This window comes from Brassica napus, chromosome A9, assembly GCF_020379485.1.
Source record: "Brassica napus cultivar Da-Ae chromosome A9, Da-Ae, whole genome shotgun sequence".
Classification (NCBI taxonomy): Eukaryota; Viridiplantae; Streptophyta; class Magnoliopsida; order Brassicales; family Brassicaceae; genus Brassica; species Brassica napus.
In genome coordinates this window covers 13,396,785-13,400,084 of record NC_063442.1, presented here as the reverse complement: position 1 = coordinate 13,400,084, position 3,300 = coordinate 13,396,785, and the positions used below count along the sequence as shown (strand labels likewise).

The window sequence follows — 3,300 nt, the reverse complement described above, 5'->3', positions numbered from 1 at the left end:
AGTTTAAAAATAAAATAAAAACATATAACAAACATATTAAGAATAATAAAAATTATTACTTAATACACACAACTTACACAACTAAACTGGAGAAAAAAATATCCAAAAACAAAAGGTATTCTCAACAACTTTAATATAATTTATGTACTCTCAATAGTACAAGAAACAAATTAAAAAGACAAACAAACAATAAGTTTCAGTGACACAGCAAACAACAACATGAACTATATCAATCACATTACTAACACAGTTTAGTCCTTCATAAGTGGAGAATAATGTATACACAGTTCATCATCACAACTCTAACCCTATAACAATAAAAAAACTTGAAAAACAATTCAAAACGCAAAATTCACAACTACAATAACCTTAGCAAATATTGAGATGAAACAAGAACTATGTCCACAACCCCGCGCTTGCGCGAGAGCAATGCATCTAGTACATATAGTTATAGACTAAATTTTTGCAGATTGGGATCAAACAATAGAGCAGAGCTTCCTTAAAGAGAGAAATGGGAATTTCAAAACCATCCCCTGCATTTTCTTTTCTTTTGATTTTCGCCTTATATTTCTCATTCTACACTATCACACCAACAACTTCTTCAGCTTCCCTCCAAGATCAATTCATAAACTGTCTCCATAAAAACACGCATGTTTCTTTCCCACTCGAAAGTACGTTTTTCGCTCTTGCCAAAAACGTTTCCATGTTCAGCGAAGTCCTTCAGTCCACAGCTCAGAATCTCCGGTACTTGACAAAGTCCATGCCTAAACCGGGATTCATATTCAAACCGCTCCACGAGTCTCACGTCCAAGCTTCCATCATCTGTTCCAAGAAACTTGGAACTCATGTGCGCGTCATAAGCGGCGGTCACGACTACGAAGGCTTGTCTTATGTCTCGGAGATCGAAAAACCTTTTATAGTGCTGGACCTGTCCAAGCAGAGAAAAGTCAACATTAATATTAAAGACAATAGTGCTTGGGTTCAAGCTAGTGCTACAGTTGGTTAACTTTACTACAGGTAAATAGAAAGACAACAAATAAATTTTCACTATTAAGAAGGATCACTAAGAAAATATAGCATCTAAAGAGCAGTTTATTCCGAAATTTAGACAAAAATGGAATTGTGACGCTAGGATCTATCTTTTGACTGTATATTTGATCAAGAAACTTTTTTTGTTACCTGTAGGATTGCAGAGAAGAGCAGAGTCCATAGTTTTCCGGCCGGTTTGTGCTCCAGCTTAGGAATAGTCGGGCACATAACCGGCGGTGCATACGGTTCCATGATGAGGAAATATGGTCTCGGTGCAGATAACGTTCTAGACACAAAGATCGTCGACGCCAACGGTAAAATACTAGACCGAAAAGGGATGGGCGAGGATATGTTTTGGGCCATTGGAGGAGGCGCTGGAGGCAGTTTCAGGATAATTCTAGAATGGAAGATCAAGCTTGTTCCTGTTCCTAACACGGTAACCGTCTTCACCGTCACCAAAACGTTACAACAAGACCCTGGAAACAAGATTCTTTCAAAGTGGCAAATGGTCGCGGACAAGCTTGTCGACGAGCTATTCATCCGAGTGATCTTCAACGTAGCTGCAAACAACGGAAGCAAGACCGCCACGACGTCGTATAACACTGTGTTTCTTGGCAACAAAGGTGTGTTGATGAAAGTTATGAACAAGAGCTTTCCGGAGCTAGGTCTAATGCCGAAAGATTGTACCGAAATGAGCTGGCTTGAATCCATTGTTTACATCTCTGGATTCGCGAGCCGCACTCCTACCAAGGTATTGCTTCAAGGGAAGTCAGCTTTCCCAAAGAACAACTTCAAAGCCAAATCCGACTTCGTGAAGAAGCCTATTCCTGAGTCAGGGCTTAAAGGGATCTTCAAGAAGTTGCTTAAAGAAGATAATCCAATGATGATATGGAATCCTTACGGAGGAATGATGGCGAAAACCCCTGAATCACAGATCCCGTTTCCGCATAGGAAAGGAGTCATATTCAAGATTCATTACGTAACGAATTGGCCAGACAGTGACATGATAGCAAGCAGGCACATCAAATGGATCAGAGATATCTACAGTTTCATGACTCCTTATGTCTCGGCGAATCCACGACAAGCCTACGTCAACTACCGTGATCTAGACCTGGGACAGAACAAAAAGGGCTGTAAGTCGACCATCAACCAAGCTCAAGTCTTGGGAGCTAGTTACTTCAAAGGAAATTTCGAAAGGTTGGTGAAGGTTAAAACAAAGGTTGATCCAAATAATTTCTTCAGACATGAACAGAGTATCCCACCTATGCTGGTTCAAAACTGAAGCTCAAGAATATCAAATTAGAATAAACTAGAAGAAATCAGATAATGTTTCTTCTAACAAAGTTAAGGCAAGTCTGTAGCACTTTGTTTTACCTAAAATTTGAAGCGTGGCTTCTTATGAGTCAGACAAGTTGTTTTTAATTAGTTCCCAGTTCCTTGATCAACTTTACTACACTAGAATCGTAATCGAAAGCTTGTTCTCGTTCTCAATTTGTTAAAGTTTGGTTCGAGTGGACTATCATTGTGTTACACACACCAGTCGTCTTGTGTAACACATATCTTGGGCTTATGTCCTTCACAATTTGGGCTTATATATTCGTTTTGTACTTCTCTTAACGTAGTTAGTGTTTATGGTTTATACCGCCACATATGTATAAAACATAAGATGTTTTATGTATTTTGAGCCAATTCACTCTTCTATATAAAACTATAATCAATAACAGAAAACATATTCGGTGTAATCCCTTAATCAAATTGTTTGACTAAGGATTGGTTAATGTTTTTTAACAAGGAGATTTGGTTTCGAATCCAAGAAAAGGTGAATTTATGATCTTGAGCGTGGTGCAAGAGTTAATGTTTTCAGTACTTTCTTCTTTACCGTTTTCCGATTTATTGTATTCAGTTAGGTCGTTGTGACATTTGTTTTAGGACTAAGGGCATGAGCAGTTGTTAGAATTTGTGGATGCGAGTAGAACTAAATGTATAATATTGAAGACTTCATAATTATTTTATTCGATTTTCTATTAAAATTAAACAAAATGTAAGATGTTTCTTTTGAATAAATGAAATATTAAACCGAAATGAGATTGTTGTTATGATTGAATGGAAATGCTAGAGACAAGGGTTTACACTTAGGGCTCACACATCCCGAAAGCGACAAGGTATCTATCGAAATAGCAGAACCTGTCACTGGTGACCATTGTTACTAGTCGTATGTCGCTGCAATGGTCCACGCAGGTTGCAAGACATGATCAAGGCAGAATCAAATGC

General features: G+C 38.2%; 1 pseudogene; it reads left to right on the top strand.

Annotated features, from left to right (window-relative positions):
* The first annotated feature begins 381 nt into the window (after positions 1-381).
* On the top strand, positions 382-2,759 carry LOC125577921 (annotated as a pseudogene).
* Positions 2,760-3,300: the final 541 nt, after the last annotated feature.